The sequence below is a fragment of the Macaca nemestrina genome, chromosome X (assembly GCF_043159975.1).
Source record: "Macaca nemestrina isolate mMacNem1 chromosome X, mMacNem.hap1, whole genome shotgun sequence".
NCBI classification, from domain to species: domain Eukaryota; kingdom Metazoa; phylum Chordata; class Mammalia; order Primates; family Cercopithecidae; genus Macaca; species Macaca nemestrina.
In genome coordinates this window covers 142,881,592-142,894,007 of record NC_092145.1, presented here as the reverse complement: position 1 = coordinate 142,894,007, position 12,416 = coordinate 142,881,592, and the positions used below count along the sequence as shown (strand labels likewise).

Genomic DNA, 12,416 nt, shown 5'->3' with positions numbered 1-12,416 from the left:
TGGACCCGTTCCACTATGTTTGAGTTGTACATTTCAAAGCTCGGTTAAGTGGCTCAGTTCTCAACAGGATAAGCTAGTAGTGTAATTCTGAAGCAATACTCACTTGCTGGCAGGCCAGAAAGGTGGTATCCTAACCCAGAGTGGTAAGAGACTTGTAGTAAGGCTGCAATTCTTGAAACCAGAAAGCCTCATTTTGTGAAAGGCTTTCTTTTCTTTTCTTTTTTTCTTTTCTTCTCTCTTTTTCTCTCTCACATTAAACTCAAGTCTTCCATTTTGTTCATCTAGAAAGATGCTCAAGATACCCCATAACCTTTTTGGAAATCTCCCCCCATATAAGAAAACAAAACCCAGCACAGAGAAGCTGTACAACCTGCAGACACCCTCCCATGATGCCTTACTGAACACCAGTCTAAGCTCTAGGAGGGGAGAAATGGGCTGGGAAAGTAGAGAAGGCTTCATATGTGGAGTTTTATTCAACCTTATTAGGAAATAGGGGGTCACAGAATGTTCTTGAGCTAGGGTGACAGGACTAGAGAGGTGCTTTAGCAGGAGGAAGCTGATGCAGGCCTGTAGAACACCAGCTGGGGGGAGCAATGCAACAAATCATGCAGAGCAGTGAGGAGAACAGGGCCACACCGGGGAGCCTTTTGAGGCCTGTGCTCATGACAGCAGTGGGCATGGCTGAGGAGAGGGTGAAGGGGGTCAAGCCCACAAGAACCGGCAATGGCATTGACATTGGGAGTCAGGGATAAAGGTCCCAGGGTCTCAGCATTGAGGCTGCACGCTTGTGTATTCATGTTCAAGAGGCCAGTTTTACCCCCTCAAACTCCTCCAAAGAAGCAATTCTATTCTTCACGTGGGCTTAGGACAAAGCCAGCTCTCTATGAGTGAGGAGTCACAAGAGCTGAGTAAAGGGACGCAGGGAAGCAGCCCCAGGATCCTTCCACAGGTTGTTGTTTCTGGCTTAGGAATCATAACAAAGCCTCCCCTTCCAGGTCTACTTGGGCCTCCTGGGTGAATCTCAGACTTCTGAATGTTATGGATGAGTAACATTTTTAAAATGAAGGACCCAATATAAGTTGGACAACTTCTGACTTTGTCAAATAAAGATGTCAAAATACAAATGTCATCCACTATCTCTTGATAAGTCGTAAAAGAAAGTTTCACATCAAGGACAATAGGAAAGATCATTTGGGAATATAGGGCAGTTTTGTAAAGTGGAAAAGGTTTAGCTTTAAACAAAATAAATTCATGGCATTTTCACTTTTCTTCCACTTCACTGTGTAGGTGCAGAAATCCTGTCTAATACAGGCAGTGGTCTGCAAACCTTGTCTGTGGGGACCACTGGCTTATGTGACATTCTAAGATGTTTCCCCTTGCAGTTTTGGCTGTAAGCTTCAGCCCTGATGACCTCAAATCCAGCTGCCCAGCCTCTATGAACACAAACAAAGTTTGGGGTTTCTGGTGTGGCTGTGTCCAACATGGAAGGCCAGGGCAGAATTGGCCTTTTCTAACCTTCTTAAAATGCCAGTGATAGGTGAAAAAGGATCTTAGAACACATGGCCCCATATTGATATTTTCACATTCAATAATTTCATATTTAGTCTAGAGGGTTAGTGATTCTTTTTTTCATAAAAGAAAATTGCATCCAGAGCTAATTGCTCAATCTAAAATGGATCTGGACATTGTTTAGATGTTGGAAAGGAAATGGTAACACTGTAGAGCTTTAGCAAAGAGGGGAGCATTATTTTAGAACAAAATTTAAATGGAAAGTAATAGGAAATGTAACTCTGTATGGTTTTCAAAGCTTTGATGTGTATAGTCGAAAGAGTATCCCTATTTTGTGCTTTCCTTGACATTTTTCTTGTTTATAAAATGCAAAAGGAAATTCATCAGCACAGGCTCAGTCGATTCCCATCCATTGATTGCTAGCCAATCAATGGCCATTGTAATCTGAAAAAAAGTAACACTGGTTTCTATGACCCTTTCCAAGCGCAGCAGTGTTCGGCTAAGCTTAATAAAGAGAAAAACAGCAAGGACCATCTGGAAAACACTCTTCCGGAGTCTCGAAAGATAGTGGCAGCCTCTGCCCAACCTGCTATAAATAAGTGTCTCAGAAACAAAACAAAACAAAACAAAACAAAAACACCCAATTTTCAAATCTGTTTCTACTTAATACAGCTGCAATAGGGTTTATTTAGCTTTTCCCTATAGAAGGAAGACTGTTTGCATTTTTATGACAAGGTCCTAAATGTTTTTCACAGCCATTTCCATTGCCATTATTTTGAGGAACAACATACACTTGGGCCTGTCTGTTTGCTTCTGCAGCACACAGTGGTGGCCCCAGTGGCCTCTGCACCGCGAAACTGGCCTCCAACGCCCAGATTTATGACCCTGTTTCCTCTCCCAGTGTTGCGACCATCACCCGAATCCTGGCCTGTGAGGGACTGGCAACTTAGAATGACCAAGTGTCACGTGCTGCAAATCAATTATTTATCCGCCTGAGCCCAGCACACTGTGGATCCCTGCCAGCTCGCTGCCTTTCTCTTCATGGTGACAAGGAAGACTTTAACTACTCTTTAAGAGATGCTGGAACTCACCAATGAAGAAATGGTGCTGGCTTGCCAAATCCCTCAATGCTCACCTTTCCATCTTTCCTCACTGGCTAGCATACAAGGGAATCGTACGTATGACATTCTTTGGAAAAGGTCAGCCTACCTTGGATGGCTGCAAAATGAAGTGGCCTATGTTGACTTCTGCACTGAGCAACTGCCCCTATCCTTCACCAGCATCCCCTGCTGTCATATCACTCCCAGAGGCTGGCAGGGGAGGGCTGACTGGGGAACACTTTCCCTGTATAATGAGTGATTCACTTCTCTGCCCTCTCCCTACCCCCCAACCCAAACACCCATTCCATTTCCACGTATGGGCAGGGCATGGTTTGCCCCCATGACAACTTCCCTGTGTAAGGCATGACCCTCCTTTCTAGCCTTTCAAGGGACTACCAGAAAGAATATTATTGGCTGAGGGCTTGTCCTGGTGGCAACATTTCATCTGCTGTTGCTGCCTGTAGGCATTACCAGGTGCTAGCTGCCTGAAGGAGGGTTGCTTCAAGGAAACAAATGTGTGTAAAAGGAAACAAAATTGCCAGGGGTGATGGGGGCCACCTGAATTTCAACTTCCAATCATTACGAAAAATGATCCACCTACCAAGAAAGTACTGTTGACTTTCTTTCTCAATAGTACTGGAAAACATGGAATTTAGTGGTGGGTAAAGGGCTGCTACAGTCTGAAATGAGTCCATTACAATATTACCAGCAGAGCTCTCACAAGTACACTAAAGGGCTAAATTAATTGGCTCAGGCTTAAGATGCTACCAGAGAAATGACAGTGGGGAGGGGCTGGGGGCGGGGGAAGATGTCTGCTGGCTTTGAAGTCATGCCTGGAATCAGGTGCATATGAAAAAGAAATTAGGGAGGAATAAACCTGTTCTCTTTATGAAAAACCAGAGAAGCCACTAGTTCTTACAACGTGCCCCCCAATTACCTATGACTTATAAAATTGCCTGCCTTGAAAAAGTCTCCATGCTTATACAGTCTTATAGACCCTTCCACCAACCTTAGAATTAAATCACACACATGATCCACTTCCAACTGTTAATTAATCATGCCCATGAATTGTATATATAAAAGTCAGAGGGGGGAAATTGTGTCTTTTATTATTTCAAATGGAATTTTCCAGAAAAACACAAAGTACTTATTAAATTTTGGTCTAGACGAGTGGTCCTCAACAGGGCTAATTTTGTCCCAGAGGGGACATTTGGCAAGGTCTGGGGTAGGGGGATGTGGTGCTAATGGTGGCTAGTGGGTGGAGGCCAGGGATGCTGCTAAACATCTTAAGGTGCATGGGACAGTCCCCTGCAACAAGCAATTCTCTGGTCTAAAATGTCAACAGGGCCAAGGTGAGGAAACCATGCTCCAGATAAAGCCAAATATGCTTGGCCTTTAACATTCATATTTTTTTAAAAAAGGGAAAGGATCCCATTTTTTTGAAATCTAAGGAAGGTTTACATATATGTTGACTAACATATTTACTCCTTTTCCATATAAATGAAATACGTTCTCCATCTGAATCTAGGAACATTAATGAAATACTGTGATGATGGTGGGGGTAGGTATGGGATATTTTAAATGCCTATTTCATCAGTCTAAATGGGTGGAAATTAATATCTCATAAAATAAAATGATTATCTAGTTACGTTCCATACAAAATCAAAATCAATACACTGTATCTTACTTAACCTGCAATTAGAGTTTTAAAAAAACTAAAACAAGGAAATGCTATTCTTTCCCATTTTTTGCTAGCTGGGCACACATTTCTGAGCATGAGGCATTAAAAAACAAATAGGCAGACAAAAACGTTTTTTTAAAAAAACATATTTTTCTAGAGCACAAAAAGCTCCCTGAATCTTTCCTTGTATTTACTATAGATTCAATCATTCTTTAGTGAGCAAAACATGCAGCCCATTCTCTTGGTTATGCTTGCCTGGTTTTCCAAATGCCCTCAAAACTAGGATGATGAATCACATACTTTGGCCCCATTGTGCCAATTAATAGTAAGCAAAAGAATTCCACACAGCCAAGATAGGACTTTCTGCCTGGTTGTGTGTATGGGGGTGGGGAGGGATTCCTCAGCCAATTGCTTTCAGAGAATCTTAAGAACAGGTGTTTCAGTTCCCTAAAATTCCTTTCATCCTAGAACATTCTATGTGGTTCTGCATTGCCCCCACGTTGGGGATGGGCTTTGATCTGGAAAAACCTATGTTCCTACAGTCAGCCTGGAGCTTCCAGGCTTAAAGCACGAAGGAAAGAATGGCTGACAGCTACACCATTTCAACCCTTCCAGGCCTCCGTTTCTTTTTCTGAATTATAAGGGAAAAGTGGCCATATACACAAAGGCAAAAATAACAACAATAATAAAAACGCCCAAACACACCCAGTCTTGGCTGCCAGCATGGCCCGATTCTGCTGCTGAAAAAGAACAGTTGCTACAGTGCAGCTGGAGGAGCTTTTCCAGGGAACTGGTAATACCCTGGCTGTTAATGAATTATTTTTCGCCAGAATGTTGGATTCTTCCTGTGCGCCAGTAAACAGTCTGCTTCTGCCATGTGAAACAAAACCAACTCCTTCTGAGGAGCCCAAGGAGGTCAGCCAAGGGTCCCCTGTGAGGGCAGCCCCCTCAGGAGCCAGAGCCACAGGCGCCTGACCTGTAAATCACTGCAGTCCCCAGTTCATTATCCCATCCTTTTCCATCTATTCATGCCATGCCCAGTGCCCAGGGAAGGACCCAGGAATGATGTGATGTGATGATACCACAGTGCCAGCCAAAATCCTTCTTCTGCCTTCCTGAACTCTCCTTTAGCCAGTTTTCTTCATCTGCGGTGCTATGGTTGTGTGAAATTGACCTTCCTTGCATTTATTCTGTCTCCCTCACAGAAATTTTATTTATGTCCTTGCTCTTGTTCTCATCAAGCTGTCAGGAAGTGACAGTGTGCATCCTCTTTTTTATTTTCTCTCCTTTAAGGCTGGCCCCGGCCCCAAATAACTCACTCTCAGCATGAGGGTGTCTACTGGTGACATTACTCTCCAAGCACAAATCCCTGCAACAGATAGTACTTCAAGCTCCTACTAGAGCAGGTGTCAAGGAATTCTCTGATGGACGAGGACACTGGCCTGAGGTGGGTGGGGTCGAGGAAAGGAAAGGAGTCATTTCATTCAAGCCAGTCCTGCCTGTGCTCCTTCTGCCTTGCTCATTCTATTGGGTTTCTGGGTCCCACATTCCTCATAGAGCATGAGACTGAGCCAACATGCTCATGGGTAGGTTCCATGGGGAACCCCCATCATGGCACCTGAGCTACTGAAAATCAAAATCGCTTGATGCCAGACTGCTGTGGCTACTGACTCAGCCCCCTGCCTCCCACCTGCCATCGAGATGGAGAGTGTGTGTGTCCCCAGAACATCTGGAGGCTGAAGTCACGAGGTTGGTTAGTTTGCTCCAGAGCAGCTCTGTCTAATAGAAATGTTTACGTAATTTAAAATTTTTTGTAGGCACATTTAAAAAAATTTAAAAAGCCAGTAATTTTAATACTCTATCATATTTAACTAATATATTCAAAATATTATCATTTCACCATGTAATCAATGCAAAGATTATTAATGAGCTATTTTGTATTTTTTTTATTAAGTCATAGAAATCCCATGCATCTGTTATATTTAGTGCACATCCTAATTTGGACCAATCACTTTTCAAGCACTCCATGGCTGCATGTGGCTAGTGGCTAGTGTGTGGGACAGTGCAGACATGCAACATTTCCATCATCATAGAAAGTTTTATTAGACAGTGCTGTGCCGAAAGACAAAAAAGTTGTGGGAAGAGGAATGACAGGTGTGAGCAGAGTGTGCCCCAAAGTTCTCTAAAATTACTGAGTTGTTGGAGCTAATTACAGCAGAAATTGGAATTACAAGGATTGGGATGTTCAAGGAGCCCAGCCCTATGTCTAAGTAGAAATTAAAATGGGCTTTTTATGAAAGGCCCTGGGACCATGCATAGTCTGAATGTGTGTGTCCCCTCCAAATTCCTATGTTGAAATCCTAATTCCCAACGTGATAGTATTAAGAGGTGAGGCATTTATTTGGTGATTAGATCGTGAAAGTGGAGCCTTCATGAATGGGATGAGTGCCCTTGTAAAAGAAGCCCCAGAGAACTCACTTGCCCCTTCCACCATGTGAGGGCACAGCAAGAGGATACCGATACCATCTCTGAACCAGGAAAAAAAAAGCCCTCATCAGACACTGAATCTGCCGAAATCTTGATCTTTGACTTCCCATCCTCCAGAACGGTGAGAAATATGTTTCTATCATTTATAAGTCACCCAGCCTATTTTGTTATAGCAGCCCAGATGGACGAAGGCAGACCATGCTCATGTTTTGGGGTGCTGCCCCACAGCAGCGGGAAGGCCAGCAAGTATGATCATGGCTCAAGACATCTGCTGGCTAAGCCGCCTCCATCTTAGCTGTTCTGGTCTGTTCAGGGCAGAGGCTGGGAGAGAAGAACACCAAAATCATGTACTTCTTCCAATAACAATTCTGGGTTTGAATCTAATTTGGTGAAGCAGATACAGAAACATGATCAAATTATGTGCGCCTGTGTCTGTGTGTGCATGGGTGTTCGTGTGTGTGTTCTTGGTAGGAGAGAGGAGGGTCATGTGTGAACTCCAGAAGTACTAACCTGGCCACCAAAATCAGCTTCTCACCAGCTGCCATCAGAGGACAGGGAAGTGGCAGACTCAAGAGGCTCATCAAACATTGTGAGCCAGGAGGAAAGGCCTTGAGTCTGGAAAGAATGAGATGATGGGCACCCAGACAGACGATCAGGTGGGAGGGAGAAGTGGTAATCAGAGGCATTCTCCAAAGACAAGAGCTGCCAACTCTACGGCAAGGATGTCACCCTGATCCCCAAATCAAGCTTAATTCAGAATCCTACGCAGGCATTTGCGTGAGGGAAGAGTGCAATTAGCCATCTTTCCCCCTCATTCTCTGAGGTCTCCCTCATATTCTGATCAGGGAGGCAGCATTCATGTGCACCTCATACATAGATTCAAAGCCCAGTTCCCTGGGTGGCACCAGAATTTCTAGGAGGTTACAGACTACCACCTGGTTGGAAGGGGGCTATGGGGGCTTGTTAATGATACATTTGCATAGCAAGTCCCCTCCTCATTTTCCTATAGAGTGTTTGTTTATTTGAGACAGTTAGTAGTCAAAAATACCTCACCCACCCTTTGGTCCCATCATGGACTTTGAATTAGTTGCTTAACCTTTCTGAGCCTCAGTTTCCTCACCTACAAGATGGGAATAATCTTGCCGATCTCCCATGGATTTTGTAAAGATTAAACTGGGGCTTATCAGCACGGAGCTACCAAGGGCTAAAACTGGAATATGACACCAGGAACTTCAGGTTCCCAACCAAACATACAAATCTCTGGATCTCTCCTTGCTGAGTCTCCCTTAACAATGATTTACAGCCCCCTCCCCACTGTCGTTCACTCCATCAGTGCCATCATTTAGTCACTCAACTCTCATTTATTAAGCAACAGTTGGGTGGTAGGGACTCCAAGATGAAAAGGCACAGTCTGTCCATCTGACATTTCAGATCTATCTACTTGGCACATAAGTATGCACTGTGGGTGACTGGGCTGCCCACTGGTAGGCTTCCACCTTCCCCCCAACCCCCACCAATTGGGTACCAGATTTTGCCAAGGTGGAGGGGCCGATAGATCCAGTAGGAAGAGATCCAGAGATTTGTATGTTTGGTTACGGGCCTGAAGTTCCTGGTGTAATACTCCAGTTTTAATCCTTCGTGGTCCCATGTTGACAAGTCCCACTTTAATCTTTACAACGTCCATGTGAGATGGGAAAGATTATTCCCATCTCGTAGGTAAGGAAACTGAGGCTCAGACAGGTTAAGAGAAATAAATAAGAGACCTGGAGCAGGGGAAGAGGGACATGTTGCCCTCTTAAATCATAACCACCAAAGTCTGAAATCAGATACACAACTGGAAATTCATCTGAGCCTCAGATTCCTTATCTGTAAAATAATTTTTCCATCACAGGGTGGCTGAGAAGGTTTACCACATGTGAACTGCCTGGCAGACAGAGGCCAACAATACATGTTAGTTCCCTTCCAAATTTATTTCCCTCCACTACCATTCTCTCCAAAATTCTAAGCTTAGGGGAGAAGCCAGAGAACAGACGTTTCCTATTTTCTTATCATAAATTTGGATCACACTGTGCAGGGCTTTCTGTACATCCAGAATATCTCCATTCTGGGCCAATGGATTTGGTAGGCCAGTCCTATCCTCAGCTTCCGGGTCATTACAGCTAGAGCACTCCCAGCAACAGCTCCTCACACACTTCCAGTCTTTGATTTTTCTTTCTTGTAATTCAGATGGTCCTGTCTCAGGGTCCTGTCTCTGTATTCTGGATACAAGATTCTGAAATGTATCTTACAGTTCTTCCCCAACTGCCCACCAAACCGAGTTCTCACCCCAGCGACCAGCATCACCTGGAAAACTGTCTTTTCATTTGTTCCTCAGATGAATAGGTTTTCCTGGGCAAAACATCACCAATGGAGGTCTTACCATTTTTTCATCATAAAGGAACCCCCTTGGGTAGTTGAATGGTCCCCTGGGCTGGTGCCAAAGTAGTCACTATCCCCAAGTTCTAGTCTGACTTGGTTCACAGTGCCTGGGCTGCCCTGGGGATGCCTCTAGTGGGCATCTGTCAGGATGAGAAGCGAGTGTCCCTTTGAAGGAGACTGTGTGTATGTGGGGGTGTGGGGGCAGGTGGCTTCTCTGGGCTTGTAAGAGGCAGAGAAACTGGGATGCCACCAAGCTTACGATTCTCTGCCTTCCAGCCCACCCCTGGCTTCTCATGTTCCCATTTGAGAAGAAAACTAGCCTCCATACTGTCCCTTTCCATATTGTCCCCCCCACCTTGCCACCCCTCTACTGTAACAAAGGCATGTCCACACCACATTTTCAAAGTTATCACAAGTGTCTCGGTCTACCAACAACTAATTCTGATGACTCCAAAGGAGCAAGAGAGACATAAGGGAGACATCTAGAAAACGGTGGGAAAGATTCCCTGGGAAAAGCACAGAAAAGCTTGCCTGATGCATGTGAGGCTAAGAATTGTTTTCTCCCTACTGGCTGCTTTTCTCTCTGTTCTAAAGAGAAGCTTCCAAGAATCAGCTAAATAAAGGGATCACACCAGAGGATGCGAGATAATGCTAAACCAACAAAAACAAAGACCCAAATGAAACAGAGAGAGCCATGAGAATACGCGGTTATCAAAACTTTGTTTGGCCATATCTATTTATCATCGCTGCACACCCGGGCTCTGCGGAATATCATTCTGTTGATGTCACTTATCCTCAGCAAAATATTTACACATCCTTAAAAACGCCAGATGAGGGGGGCCGGGCCACGCACTGCCGAAAGCCGCCCCTCAAACCCCATCGCTGGGTTCTGAACAGCCCAGGACGTAAGGGCACGACGGTGGGTGGCACCAGCGGGCACAGGTGAGAGCTACCAACAGTTCCGGGAACACGGTCACCCAGACGCTGCGCCGTGCCCTGCCCACCTTTCCTCTACCTGACTCTGCAAGCAGCAGCCACATACCCGATATGGTGTCGGCGCCTCCTTGTCCTCCTCTCCTGCCTTTTTCATTGATTAAGTTATCAAACCATTGTTAAAGCTGGGTTGCTTTTTCCTTGGAAAACTGGGCTAAATTCATTAAGCTTCCCTCTGCCACAAAAGGAATATTCATAAAAGTTTGGCAGGCAGAAAGGGAGACTGAGTGAGTGCCATGGTGTGGGTAACAATCCGCTCCTCCAAAGCCACCTTTTTCTTCCGTGCCCCATCCCTCTCTCCATCCATCCGTCGTGCCCCAAACCTACTCCAGGGACTTCTGATAGGGAAACACAAAGCAGCAGCTGTTTGGCAACATTTCTGCCCCTCGCCAGCAACTGTGGTGGGATGCCATTTCCCCACCCAGGCGGAGCTTATCCTGAACAATAGTTGGGCTTTAAATGGCAAACAAGCAAACACACAGAGCACAACCCCAACCTCGAAAAAGCCACAGCGGAGAGAAGCAATAACTCCCTCCGCAGCAAAAGGCGCCACTGAAACGCACGCAAAAATGCAGCGAGAACATTACTCAGTGCCTAACATGGCAGAAAGCCCGAGTTGGTGCGGCCACCCCAGGACTGGGCACTGGGGGGCACCGGGGCTCCTGGGGCGCCGACGCACACTCACCCGGCTCCGGGGGGATGCGGGGCTGGCCGCGCGTCACAAAGAGGAGCCCGGCGCAATCTGGCAAAACCCAACTTTCCACCAGGCTCGCCAGGGCCGCCAGATACGTCAACAGAATCCATCTTTCGAAGGGCCTGGAAGGCGCCGGGTTTTCTGGGCCGGGGCAGAACGGCAGATCCGGAGACTGCCCGGTGCGGTGCCCGGGCGCAGAGTCCGCCGTGCACCACTCTCTGCGCCCGGTGCCAGCGCGGGCGGCTGCCCGAAACCCACTTCGGGGCCCCCGCCCCGCCGGTCGGCGCCGCCTCCCCGGCAGTCCCCGGCCCCGCCGGCCAGTGCGCGGCGCCGGGGACAGGAGCGGGGCCCCGGCGCGCCACACGGGCGGCGGCTTCGGCCCGCGTCCCCGCCCCAGCCTGGCCCTCCCCGCCGGCCCCGGCCTCCGGGCGCCGTCCTGCCCCCGGGAGCAGGCCCCTCCCCGGGCGCCGGGCCCCGCCAGGCGCGCCCAGCCCGGCGCGCCCCCTGCGTCCCAGTGGCAGCTCCGCGGGGAGGGCGGGGGTGACCCCGGCCCGCACGGGGGCGCCGCGCCCGCTACCTCGCAATCGCGGCCGCCGCCTCCAGGAAGCCGCGGGGTGGTCGCGGATGCGGGAACTCTCCGGTCTGGCCTCGCCGCCGGCCGCCTGAAGGGGGTGCGCCGCGGTGGGAGCCGCCGTCGCCGCTGTCACCGAGCCGCTGTCGCCGCCGCCGCTGCTGGTTGTGCGTGAGCGTGTGTACGCCTGTGTCCGGGCGAGTGTGTGTCTGCGTGCGGCGCCCGGCCTTTACTATATACACCAAGGGGTGGGAGGAGGCGGGGAAGGGGAGGGCTTGGGGGAGGCGGCGGAGGAGGGGGAGCAGGAGGGGGGCTAAAGGGTACCCGAGGAGGCGGCGGCGGAGGAGGGACAGGTGATCTCGCCCACGGGGAGGGCGTGGCCGTGGGCGGCGCGGGGTGCCAGGAGGAAGGGGTGTCCGGGGCGGGGAGGGGGACCTTGGGGGGAACGCCGGGGGAGGGCCTGAGGAGCTGGGACCCTACTGCCTCCCGGGGGGCTGGGGACCATTCCAGACCCCAGGATGGAGAAGAGCGAAGAACAGAGCCCAGGAGGGAGGAAGTGGCTGGCTGATGGAAGCGGGGGAGGTGGGAAGGGCCCAGCGATCACCCGAAAATGCCAATTGTGATACCGGTGAAGAAAATGCCAATTGTGATACCGGTGAAAGATGCTTCTCACAAGGTGGGAGATTAGGAAAGATCAAATTAGTCCACCTACATAATGTAATTTCCATCCAAGAGGTGATTCGTGTATAAATCTAACCTTTATTAAGCGCCTAGTGTTTGCCAGATACTGGGCTAAGAACTGGAGTTACAGGGACGGTGACTGTATGATTGCTGACCAGTAAATAAGTAGTAGGTGTCAGTTGTACTATTGATCATTTTAAAATTGAAAACAATAAATCCTTAGAATTCTTGAGACAGCCAAGGAAGCAACCAAATTAGTTTAATGATTCTCCAAAGATGTAA

The 12,416-nt window shown here is 48.0% G+C and overlaps 1 protein-coding gene across 2 annotated transcripts in view; it reads right to left on the bottom strand.

Moving 5' to 3' along the window:
* Positions 1–11,660, bottom strand: part of LOC105478184 (retinoic acid induced 2) — a 62,137-nt gene extending 50,477 nt beyond the window's left edge. Inside the window, exon 1 of one of the 2 annotated variants that reach the window (XM_011735255.2) lies at positions 11,460–11,660. The gene's annotated coding sequence lies outside the window, so the exon portion shown is untranslated. Of the gene's footprint in view, positions 1–10,873; positions 11,270–11,459 lie in introns of those variants that run through there. The other variant, XM_011735254.2, reaches the window with a different exon arrangement.
* Between the last annotated feature and the right edge of the window lie 756 nt (positions 11,661–12,416).